The sequence below is a fragment of the Oncorhynchus masou genome, unplaced genomic scaffold (assembly GCF_036934945.1).
Source record: "Oncorhynchus masou masou isolate Uvic2021 unplaced genomic scaffold, UVic_Omas_1.1 unplaced_scaffold_1920, whole genome shotgun sequence".
Lineage (NCBI taxonomy): Eukaryota > Metazoa > Chordata > Actinopteri > Salmoniformes > Salmonidae > Oncorhynchus > Oncorhynchus masou.
This window is the reverse complement of record NW_027008417.1, coordinates 43,483-55,562: the sequence shown is the minus strand read 5'-3', so window position 1 is coordinate 55,562 and position 12,080 is coordinate 43,483. Positions and strand designations below refer to the sequence as shown.

The 12,080-nt window shown below is 46.3% G+C and overlaps 1 pseudogene; it reads left to right on the top strand.

Annotated features, from left to right (window-relative positions):
* The first annotated feature begins 695 nt into the window (after positions 1 to 695).
* LOC135532586 (protein ANKUB1-like) lies at positions 696 to 10,522 on the top strand (annotated as a pseudogene).
* Positions 10,523 to 12,080: the final 1,558 nt, after the last annotated feature.

The window sequence follows — 12,080 nt, the reverse complement described above, 5'->3', positions numbered from 1 at the left end:
AGCCATCAATACCGTTCAGCTCTGCACAACTAACGTGCTGTTTCCCATTTAACAACAGGTATTTACACATGTTATATTTTGTATTGTATTTTTTAATTTTGTTCGCCCAGTATGAAAATGTGATTGCAAGGGATTTTGCCATCGACAGCCATCAATATCGCGAAGCCCTGCACAACTAACGTGCTGTTTCCCATTTAACAACAGAAATAAATGCTCAACTGGGACCACTGTCCGAAGTGATTTATATTGAGAAAACACAACGCATGGAGAGTACATATACATCTGTTCCATGTGCACCTTCTATAAGTGGCTCTACCCAATCAATGCTCTATTATAATAGGTGATCTTTTTTCTCATGAGTTCTGGTACCACAGAACCCCCCCTCTAGCACTCACTCTTTGTTCTGGCACCTCCCAATTTACAAATTAAGCTCTGCTTCAAATTTTTATTTTGCAAGGCAAGTCAGTTAAGAACAAATTCTTATTTTCAATAAAGGCCTAGGAACAGTGGGTTAACTGCCTGTTCAGGGGCAGAATGACAGATTTGTACCTTGTCAGTTCAGGGATTTGAACTTGCAACCTTTCGGTTACTAGTGGTGTCGTGAAGCAGTGTGGTTTGGCTTGGCTGGGTTGTGTTTCGGAGAACGCACGGCTCTTGGCTCTTGCCTCTCCCAAGTCCATATGGGAGTTGTAGCAATGGGACAAGACTGTAACTACCAATTGGATACCACTAAATTGGAAAAAAAGAAAGAAGTCACCTTGGGGGTTTGTGGTATATGGCCAATATACCTCCTCGCTGCGTTGTGCCTAAGAACAGCAGCCCTTGGCTGTGGTATATTGGCCATATACCACACCTCCTTGGGCCTTATTTCTTAATTGGACACAATTGGACACTTTTACAATTATTGTATGGTAAACATTGACATCTGTCTGGGTGGAACACCCTCCATAATGGGTGTCTGTGTGGGACACCCTCCATTACGGCTCCATCAGTGTTGAGCCCTCTCACTCTGATTGTATGGGACACTCAATTACGGCTCCTTGTGTTTCCAATCTTCTTCCTCTGGCAGGATTACTTCCACGTGCAACTGTCAGACAACAAGCAGGTGAGGCACTTCCTGGAGCTGAGCTATGCTGATGCCATCCTTCGGGACAGCTGGGTCCTGACAGACGTTGGCATCACCCCGAGCAGTGCCATCGGCTGCCTGCTGAAGGTACCAGCCGAACACCTAGCTGTTTCTACCCGTGCTTGAAAATGCATATCAAAGTGAGCTGGCTATTGCTTGAAACAGCTTCATACTATCATTAACATAAAGTGTTTCAGATATAGTGTGGTGATATATAGTATGGTGATATAGTATGGTTATATAGTGTGGTTATATAGTATGATTATATATATTATGGTGATATAGATTGTGGTGATATATAGTATGGTGATATAGTATGGTTATATAATGTGGTTATATAGTATGTTATATAGTATGGTTATTATAGTATGATTAGGTGATTTAGTTCATTCAAACAGGTGCCATAAATACAGGTAACAAGTGGAGGACAGAGGAGCCTCTTAAAGATGAAGTTACAGGTCTGTGAGAGCCAGAAATCTTGCTTGTTTGTAGGTGACCAAATACTTATTTTCCACCATAATTTGCAAATAAATTCATTAAAAATCCTACAATGTGATTTTTCTGGATTTTTTAAATCATTTTGTCTGTCATAGTTGAAGTGTACCTATGATGAAAATTACAGGCCTCTCTCATCTTTTTAAGTGGGAGAACTTGCACAATTGGTGGCTGACTAAATACTTTTTTGCCCCACTGTATAGTGTGGTGGTATATAGTATGGTGATATATAGTATGTTGAGGTCACCCTGCTTGAGACTGCAAGTAATGTTGCCCTTGCTCAACCAAGACCATGGTTATGGTAGAGTGATTGGTTAGTAAGAACACTGCTTTATACTGAGACCATGGTTATGGTAGAGTGATTGGTTAGTAAGAACACTGCTTTATACTGAGACCATGGTTATGGTAGAGTGATTGGTTAGTAAGGACACTGCTTTATACTGAGACCATGGTTATGGTAGAGTGATTGGTTAGTAAGAACACTGCTTCCTGATTGTGAAGTGTTGTTGTACAGAGGTCCCTGGGTACATGTCCAGAGCCAGACAGGGACAGAACTCACTCTGTTCCACAAAGTTCTGTGGAAGATTTGCTAATAGAGGAGAGTGGTTATGTATCGAAGTACATATTTAACCATCAGAATAATGTTTATTTGTGTTCCTTACTTACACATCCTATCATTGACATAGTCAAAGCTAGACCTTCTGTCAGTCTCTCCTTCTTGCTGGTTGACTAGAGTGGAAATCTATAGTATTGTATGGTTGACCTGGGATAGAGCTGAAATGTGGCCCGATGTAGTGTTGCTTTTGTACCAAACACCCTTACAGTCACAAACCTTTTCCCCATGTCATCGCCTCGACCTCAGTCTGGTGTTCCCTAACAGTATCTGAAGAGTCTGTATACCCAGTGGTGTACAGTACAGTAGAGTACAGCGGACTACAGTAGAGCACAGCAGAGTCTACTCTCTATGTCCCCTATCCTCCAGGCCGGCTCGGTCCTCCCCTCCCGCTCCGTGGCTCGATGACTCATTGCGAGCTCACAGAACAGAGCTCCGGGCAGCCGAGCGGAAATGGAGGAAAACTCGCCTCCCTGCGGACCTGGCATCCTTTCACTCCCTCCTCTCTACATTTTCCTCCTCTGTCTCTGCTGCTAAAGCCACTTTCTACCACTCTAAATTCCAAGCATCTGCCTCTAACCCTAGGAAGCTCTTTGCCACCTTCTCCTCCCTCCTGAATCCTCCTCCCCCCCCCTCCTCCCTCTCTGCAGATGACTTCGTCAACCATTTTGAAAAGAAGGTCGACGACATCCGATCCTCGTTTGCTAAGTCAAATAATAATCAAACGACACCGCTGGTTCTGCTCACACTGCCCTACCCTGTGCTCTGACCTCTTTCTCCCCTCTCTCTCCAGATGAAATCTCGCTTCTTGTGACGGCCGGCCGCCCAACAACCTGCCCGCTCGACCCTATCCCCTCCTCTCTCCTCCAGACCATTTCCGGGGACCTTCTCCCTTACCTCACCTCGCTCATCAACTCATCCCTGACCGCTGGCTACGTCCCTTCCGTCTTCAAGAGAGCGAGAGTTGCACCCCTTCTGAAAAAACCTACACTCGATCCCTCCGATGTCAACAACTACAGACCAGTATCCCTTCTTTCTTTTCTCTCCAAAACTCTTGAACGTGCCGTCCTTGGCCAGCTCTCCCGCTATCTCTCTCAGAATGACCTTCTTGATCCAAATCAGTCAGGTTTCAAGACTAGTCATTCAACTGAGACTGCTCTTCTCTGCATCACGGAGGCGCTCCGCACTGCTAAAGCTAACTCTCTCTCCTCTGCTCTCATCCTTCTAGACCTATCGGCTGCCTTCGATACTGTGAACCATCAGATACTCCTCTCCACCCTCTCCGAGTTGGGCATCTCCGGCGCGGCCCACGCTTGGATTGCGTCCTACCTGACAGGTCGCTCCTACCAGGTGGCGTGGCGAGAATCTGTCTCCTCGCCACGCGCTCTCACCACTGGTGTCCCCCAGGGCTCTGTTCTAGGCCCTCTCCTATTCTCGCTATACACCAAGTCACTTGGCTCTGTCATAACCTCACATGGTCTCTCCTATCATTGCTATGCAGACGACACACAATTAATCTTCTCCTTTCCCCTTCTGATGACCAGGTGGCGAATCGCATCTCTGCATGTCTGGCAGACATATCAGTGTGGATGACGGATCACCACCTCAAGCTGAACCTCGGCAAGACGGAGCTGCTCTTCCTCCCGGGAAGGACTGCCCGTTCCATGATCTCGCCATCACGGTTGACAACTCCATTGTGTCCTCCTCCCAGAGCGCTAAGAACCTTGGCGTGATCCTGGACAACACCCTGTCGTTCTCAACCAACATCATGGCGGTGGCCCGTTCCTGTAGGTTCATGCTCTACAACATCCGCAGAGTACGACCCTGCCTCACACAGGAAGCGGCGCAGGTCCTAATCCAGGCACTTGTCATCTCCCGTCTGGATTACTGCAACTCGCTGTTGGCTGGGCTCCCTGCCTGTGCCATTAAACCCCTACAACTCATCCAGAACGCCGCAGCCCGTCTGGTGTTCAACCTTCCCAAGTTCTCTCACGTCACCCCGCTCCTCCGCTCTCTCCACTGGCTTCCAGTTGAAGCTCGCATCCGCTACAAGACCATGGTGCTTGCCTACGGAGCTGTGAGGGGAACGGCACCGCAGTACCTCCAGGCTCTGATCAGGCCCTACACCCAAACAAGGACACTGCGTTCATCCACCTCTGGCCTGCTCGCCTCCCTACCATTGAGGAAGTACAGTTCCCGCTCAGCCCAGTCAAAACTGTTCGCTGCTCTGGCCCCCCAATGGTGGAACAAACTCCCTCACGACGCCAGGACAGCGGAGTCAATCACCACCTTCCGGAGACACCTGAAACCCCACCTTTTCAAGGAATACCTAGGATAGGATAAGTAATCCTTCTCACCCCCCCCCTTAATGATTTAGATGCACTATTGTAAAGTGGCTGTTCCACTGGATGTCAGAAGGTGAATTCACCAATTTGTAAGTCGCTCTGGATAAGAGCGTCTGCTAAATGACTTAAATGTAAATGTACAGCAGGCCGTATAGTAGGAGAAGAAGAGGCCCTTTGGGTTCATTGAAATACATATTCATAATATTTCTGTTAACAATTTAATCTGCACCCAGATTAGTCTTCAATTTAATTTTCACCCAGATTAGTGTTCAATTTAATCTGCACCCAGATTAGTGTTCAATGTGATAGAACAAAACTCAGTACAGCACATGAATTAGAAAATGTTGTTACAAATTTGAGCCACGAGATGGTGGTAGATTATAAGTTTAAATAGCATGGACCTTTGATTTGTCTCTGGATAGACATTGCCCTTGGGCACAGATCTAGGATCAGTTTACACTCACCAAATCCTAACCTTTACCATTAGCAGTAAAAACACAAACCAGACCTAAGATCAGTGCAAAGGAGCCACTTCATCTTACCCCTGTAATTATATGACTCCTAACTTATATATACTGAGTGTACCAAACATTAGAAACACCTTCCTAATATTGTTGCACCCGCCTTTTGCCATCAGAACAGCCTCAATTCGTTGGGGCATGGACTCTACAAGGTGTTTGAAAGCGTTCCCCAGGGATGCTGGCCCATGTTGACTCCAATGCTTCCAACAGTTGTGCCAAGTTGGCTGGATGTTCTTTGGGTGGTGGACCATTCATGATACACACAGGAAACTGTTGAGTGTGAAAAACCCCAGCAGCATTGCAGTTCTTGACACAAACCGGTGCACCTGGCACCTACTACCCCGTTCAAAGGCACTTAAATATTTTGTCTTGCCCATTCACCCTCTGAATGGCACACATACACAATCTATGCCTCAATTGTCTCAAGGCTTAAAAATCCTTCTTTAACCTGTCCGCTCCCCTTCATCTACACTGAAGTGGATTTAACAAGTGACATCATTAAGGGATCATAGCTTTCACCTGGTCAGTCTTTGTCATGGAAAGAACAGGTGTTCATAATGTTTTGTTTACTCGGTGTATAAACACAACAAAGGTATTTATGTAAAACAAGTGAATTTACTGTATGTTCATGGTCTTATACTTCAGCGGGAGCCGGTGGTGCGTGTGTTCAGTGCCGTGACGGGGGAGACCCTCTCAGTCTTGGGCACTGTGTTTCTCCTGAGTACGTCTGTGGCCAGGCTCATGACCCTGGTGTCCCAGCAGTGTGGGCTTCCCGTCAGCTCCTTCAGACTGAGCTCTCCCACCGGCCTGCAACTCTACGACTGCAACCGGCTGCACGACTACGCCATTGACCTGGGTATGGCCTTCCTTGTGCAGTAGATCAATGGTCCTCTGGCTCAACACCTTATGGATGTAACACAGAGACAAATGGACTGTATGGAAACATTCTTGGTTCATGGCAACCAGGAGGACAACCTGCATGTGTCTCTGTCTCCCAGGGGCTACTCTACGGTTGGACACCTGGGATGGGTGGGCGGAGTTCCTCAGAGGCTGCTTCCTGGGACACAGACTGACCGTCCAACGACACCTGTCTAGGGAGAGACCTGTGATGAGGTCAGAATACACATCTACACACTGAACTGTATGATAGACTTACTATCAACAGTGATGGTACTGAACCTTTATATAGCTTACAATGATAGTACTGACCCTGTATATAGCTTACAATGATAGTACTGACCCTGTATATAGCTTACAATGATGGTACTGAACCTTTATATAGCTTACAATGATAGTACTGACCCTGTATATAGCTTATATTCTCGTGTTTTTTTCCTTCATAGGTTTTTTTTCTCTTACCCTGATATTTAATACTGCATTGTGGGAAAGAGCTTGCAAGTAAGCATTTTACTGTACTGTTTTATAACCCACTGTATCTTGTGAACTTGACAAAAAAAACTTGAAACGTGTTATAAATACATTGATTCTGTATTATTCCAGGTTCCAGCTCCGGGTGGCACTCTACATCGCTGCTTCTCTGGGCCACCTGGACCTGGCCGGCTGGCTGCTGGAGAGGGGGTGCGTGTCATTGAGCCGGTGGGGGTTCACCCTTACCGTGAGTGGTGCCACCAGACGGCCCACCCCGACGTCGCCAAGTGTCCCGCTGTCGCCTCCATCGAGCGCGGCCAGCTCACCATCCTCAAACTCTTTATCGCCAGCAGCGTTCTGACCCTTGCCTGTCGGGATCCCCAGGGTTGTGACCCCCTGAGGATCGCCCTCCAGTATGGCCACAGGGAGTGTGTGCGTCACCTGGCCACCAAGCTGTGCTCTGTGGTGGTCCTCCCAGGTATGGCCCTGCCCATGCGGACATACCCCCAGATAAAGGGCTGGGTGAGGCTGGGGCAGAGGAGGGCAGAATCCAGGCACTGCATGGGCCTCAACAGGGCTCCGTTCAGGACCAGGGTGGGCGACACGGTCCTGGTGGACGGCTTCACCCTCCCCAAGATGTCCTCCAAGCCCAGGAGGAGTGAGGCCAAGGCGGGTATCAGGGTGATGTCCACAGCCTCTCGACGTTTGATCCCCATCAACTGCCCATCTCATGTATCCTGCCCGCTCCGCTCCCTGGCATCCTAGGATAAACCTCTTCAACTACCGAAGCTCCACCCTGTGGCTACGAGGGATGAAAGAGAGAAGAAGAGGGGATGTGAGGAGGATGAGAGTGGGGATAAGAACAGCAACCAATGGAGGAGCAGAGGCCCGCTCCCGCCCATTTCCAGAGACACCAATCTCAGACCTGTGTTTGCCTCACCAAACTCCGCCCAGATCCTCACCACCTCACTGGAGGCCTTTTCTCTCCACTGCGACCGCACACCCAGAGAAAACGCCATATACTGTTTGGCCTTGGCCAGGTTAGTCCAAGTTTAACTGACAGCTACGGTGAATATGAATATTTCTCTGGAGGTTTCTTATGAAAGGTGTGAATACTGTCAGAAGAAGCCTCCTATAATCAGTGGTGGGGGGGACACACATGTAAAAGCTGTTTACATACTTTTTATTTTATTTTGTTCAAGCATTTACCCAACTTTTGTGGAAGATGCATTGAAAGTAGAGGGAGCGTTACTTCTTTAATCCTGAACGGCAATCAGCATTTACCAGTCAATGTTTTTACCACTACATCACTGCCTATGATATACCCTTATCCTCCCTGAATAGATTTCAGTACAAACAAATCATGAGCCAACCATCATGCTTAGAAGGTACATAGTCAAATCAAATCAACTCAAACTTTATTTGTCACATGCGCTGAATACAACAAGTGTAGATCTTTCCGTGAAATACTTTACTTACACGCCCTTAACAAACAGTGCAGTCCAAGAAGAGTTGAAGAGAATATTTACCCAATAAACTAAACCCCAAGCCATTAGACTGCTGAACAGCTTCTACCCCCAAGCCACCAGACTGCTGAACAGCTTCTACCCCCAAGCCATTTGACTGCTGAACAGCTTCTACCCCCAAGCCATTAGACTGCTGAACAGCTTCTACCCCCAAGCCACCAGACTGCTGAACAGCTTCTACCCCCAAGCCATGAAAGACTGCTGAACAGCTTCTACCCCCAAGCCATTAGACTGCTGAACAGCTTCTACCCCCAAGCCACCAGACTGCTGAACAGTACCCCCAAGCCATTAGAGACTGCTGAACAGCTTCTACCCCCAAGCCATTAGACTGCTGAACAGCTTCTACCCCCAAGCCATTAGACTGCTGAACAGCTTCTACCCCCAAGTCATTAGACTGCTGAACAGCTTCTACCCCAAGCAATAAGACTGCTGAACAGCTTCTACCCCCAAGCCATTAGACTGCTGAACAAGCATTTGCTGAACAGCTTCTACCCCAAGTCATTAGACTGCTGAACAGCTTCTACCCCCAAGCAATTAGACTGCTGAACAGCTTCTACCCCCAAGTCATTAGACTGCTGAACAGCTTCTACCCCCAAGCCATTAGACTGCTGAACAGCTTCTACCCCCAAGCCATTAGACTGCTGAACAGCTTCTACCCCCAAGCCATTAGACTGCTGAACAGCTTCTACCCCAAGTCATTAGACTGCTGAACAGCTTCTACCCCAAGTCATAAGACTGCTGAACAGCTTCTACCCCCAAGCCATTAGACTGCTGAACAGCTTCTACCCCCAAGTCATTAGACTGAACTGGCCAACTATTTGCATTGACCCCCTTTGTTATTGATGTATTTTTCTAATTGTTTTCCACTGACTCTCTTGAATTGGCTCGATGCACACTCACTACACTCTACCCACACATTCACTGTGACACTGACCGACTTTCACACTAGCTGCTGCTACTTTGTTTATTATCACTTTTACTCTTACCTACATGTACATACTGTATTACCTCAACTACCTCGCACCCATGCACATTGACTCGGTACTGGTACTCCTTGTATATAGCTTGTTATTGTTATTGTGTTACTATTTAGAAAATATTTTTTCTTTTTAACTCTGCATTGTTGGGAATGGGCTCGTAATAAAGCATCTCACAGTTGTTTTCGGCGTATGTGACCAATACGATTAGATTTTCATCTGAACAAATGAATGCTCTCGTTGTTATAATGAGTAATTTATTTAATTAATTTGGTTTTCCTTGAAGATTTGAATGGGCTGGGAAAGCCTTTCGTGATGGATCTCGACAATCTGGTGAAAAGGGAGGGTTTGCGACTCTTCTCTTCAAGTGGGAAGGACGATGCGATATCATAAATTCCCTCTGGAGAAAAGGAGCCATGAGATGTTGTCATCGTCTCTGCAACGAAAGACCATCCATCATGCCATCAATTTACATTTTAACTAATTTATCAGACACTGTTATCCAGAGAGACTTACAGGAGCAATTAGGATGAAGTGCCTAGCTCAAGAGCACATTGACAGATTTTGCCTCGTGAACTCAGGGATTCTGAACCAGCAACCTATCGGTTACTGGCCCAACCTCTTAACCCACTAGGCTACCACCCAGCCCACAGTACAGTATGTCATAGGTAACAACTCAGAGGAGTACAATGTCTTTCCAAATGAATTAGTGGAATGGTAAAGGGATAATGTCTCAGTCTTGACTGAGCAGCAGCCTAAACAACAGCAGGGCTTACCTGTAAAGTACACAGTAGGGGAAATGTTCTGAGGCTGGTACTCCAGAGACTTTGAGGACAGTGGTTCTTTCTAACTTTCTTGGAACCCTGTTTGGTGGGAAAAGGCACATTAAAACAAACTGTTATATATCTTAAAGTACAGTATATCAATTGCAAAAGGGCAGTACAATGCTAAAATACTGAATTATATAAACAAATAAATATCTCATACATTCAAAAAGTGTTATCAACAAAAATCTGTTATTCTTTGTGAAAGCATATCTTGCTGAACATGGTTTTCTTGCTTTTTTTGGACTTGAAGATGGGGATCTGCTCTCCAGTACTGCTGATGGTATCCCTTTCCAAATCAAACATCCCTTCTACAATGTCACTGGTGGCCATGCTGGTACCGGACTCAAAAGAACATTTGGCATTGGCTTTGGTGATCATTTGATGACTTGAGAATGCATCCATCATTTTGTTGACCATGAGTGAGCTGATTCATTGTGTCACTATTTGGCTTGCTCTGATTGAGCTGGATAGGAAAGACCATGCTAGAGGTGCTTGGTTCATTCTGGACTGAAACATCAATGTTTGATATTTTCATACTCATCTAACCACTGTTTCAGGAAGCCCTTCACTGTCTCTTCAGCAAATATCTGGAGAAGCTGAGAGGAGAGCTTCCTTGGATATGGCACATTGTTCCTTTCCCCATTTCAGCCTTGAAAGAATGGAGTCTGAAGCACTTCTGGCTGCTTCCAATGTTAAGACCTGTGGAGTGCTGTGGCTGTCCTGAAGGGCTATCACTTTATCCACAAATTCATGGCTGAAAATGTGGATGGTCCCAGTGGAAATTATTTTTCTCAATTTCCTAACAGCAGATCGGAGGTTGTCAGGATGAGAAGCAACTTTTCCATCTTCCTGTGTGTTCTCAACACTTTCCACCATAATGTCCACTACCACCCCAGCAGCTTGCCTGACTTTGTCCACAAAGGATGGGGGAAGTAAGTTCTCTGTGTGAAACAAGTCCTGAATGATCATGTTTCTTACAATGGGAAAGTCACTCTGAGCAGGTAATTCAGTGGGGATGGGAGTACCGGGCAAGGTGAAGTCCCATTCTGACTGCTTTGATTTTGAAGTAGGTGTTAGAGAGATGGAGGAGCGTGAAGAAGAGGTATTTCTTGTGTTTTGGCTGTCAGCACTCCTACAACGGATCGTGTCAATATCCTCCAGCATGGATCCTGAGAGCTCAGTGGTTTTAGGTAGTAATTTGTGCGGAATGTCCACACAGGCATCGTTTCCACCAGGTGTAACACTGCTCTGGTTGACCTCAAGATGGCCGAGACTTGCTCTTTGTGAAGCAGGACTGCTTTGATATGTAAATATTTGGATTGAACCAAGTGTTGTGTCTGACATTTGAAGATCTTTTCTGAGAAACTCCGTAATCTTACTTTGCAGACTGTAGTAGATGTTACGAGCAACAGACCAGATTCTTTTCTCAGAAACCTGTCCAGTGGTGAGCAGGGAGGTTCCAGATACCATGTCAGATGATTGGGTGGTCTGGGTGAGCTCCTGCAGATCTTTCACTATGGTTTGTATAATATCAGAAGATGTGGTGGATGTAGATACAGACTGGAGGTACTTATCTGTTGTACCTTCCTCCACAATGTTAAATGATCTAGAGAGGACCTCACTCACTCCTTTCTCAGCTTTGGTTTGGAACTCATGACTAGAAAGTTTTTGGAGGCTCTTTGTTGAAAGACTGTGGGAAGATGCAATGCCTTTGGAGGCAGACGTGCTGCAATCTAGACTTACTGGAGAGGTTCGCGCCAGTAGAATCTTGGAGACGTTCAAACATGTCTTCACATGGTGTTGGGGACCTTGACAAGGAGATGTCCTTCAGCTGAGACAGAACACCACCTACCAACATGTTGACCTCAAGGGACATATCAGATATTTTCTTTCCTACTGTGGAGAAGCAAGGTGCATTTGATGTCTGATCCTCGCATGAGGTCAAGATTGTTGAAATGACCTGTTTGGTACTATTGTTCATTAGACCCTCGTCTGTTTCAGTCCAGAGAAGTTTTGAACTCCCGCTGACACCCATGTGTAGAGTCACTTCCTGGTTCAAACTGGGCAAGTGAGGCACACTCTTACCAGCTTGCGTCAAGTTCTGGCTTGCCAAACCAAGGTACTCCTCAGTCACAAGATGTCCAGAGTCCTCTGTGGGTGTATGGCTAGACATTCTTCTCTGCACGTCTGACCTCCGCGGTGAATGGTGAAGCCCTTTAATGTCTTCTTAATATTGTTATATAAACTAGTGGTAGCAGACCAGATCCTGCTCTGTAGCTTTT